The following is a 731-nucleotide window of genomic DNA, read 5'->3' on the forward strand; positions in this document are numbered from 1 at the left end:
GTGATGAATAACAGAAAAAGGAAGGAAGCGAGGGCTTTGTCCTGGCTCCCCCTGAGGTCTGCTCTTGCAGATGCCGTGGTTGCTGTTTTATTGAGAATTCTCCTCGGATGCATCCACCTGAGGCCTTGGAGTCTTTCACTAACGAGCTGATGCATCGAATCAGGTGTGTCTGGTTAAAGGGAGTCATCTAAAACAGATGACAACCGATTCAGATCTTCGAGTCTCTTCTAATGAGCTGATGATCTGAATCAGGTGTGTTTGATTAAGGTGACACAGAACACATTCATGCAGTGTTGGGGGGCCTCCAGGAACGCGGTTGGGAAACACTGATCTAAAACCAGGGTTGGGAAGCATCGGCTCGTGCCAACGCTTGGCAGTTTGCAGGCCAGTAACGGAAGGCAGCCGTCCTTCCTTTGCTAGGGGCGGCGGTCCACCGTTGATGAGGACGGTAGAGACGGAAATGGTACCTCTGACTGGCCGCCTGGGCCTTCATACTTACCTGGCAGGGGAGACACCATGATCAAGAAGGCGGTTCACACCAGGGCGAGGCTCGTCCATTGCACTCCGGCCGTGCTGACCCCTGCGAATAAAAAAAAAAGAGTCACTTGCGCTCTTGAAAAACCGGCCCCTGGTGGTCAGACCTCACTTTTCAAGTCGATCGGACTGACTGCTGCCGAGCTGTAGCTGTTTTACTGGGCCAATTACCTGTGCTGGTTTGCAAAAGAAGGTTT

The 731-nt window shown here is 52.3% G+C and overlaps 1 pseudogene; it reads left to right on the forward strand.

Annotated features, from left to right (window-relative positions):
• The first annotated feature begins 491 nt into the window (after nucleotides 1–491).
• On the forward strand, nucleotides 492–613 carry LOC122143349 (annotated as a pseudogene).
• The last annotated feature ends 118 nt before the right edge of the window (nucleotides 614–731 follow it).

The sequence above is a fragment of the Cyprinus carpio genome, unplaced genomic scaffold (assembly GCF_018340385.1).
Source record: "Cyprinus carpio isolate SPL01 unplaced genomic scaffold, ASM1834038v1 S000002778, whole genome shotgun sequence".
NCBI lineage: Eukaryota > Metazoa > Chordata > Actinopteri > Cypriniformes > Cyprinidae > Cyprinus > Cyprinus carpio.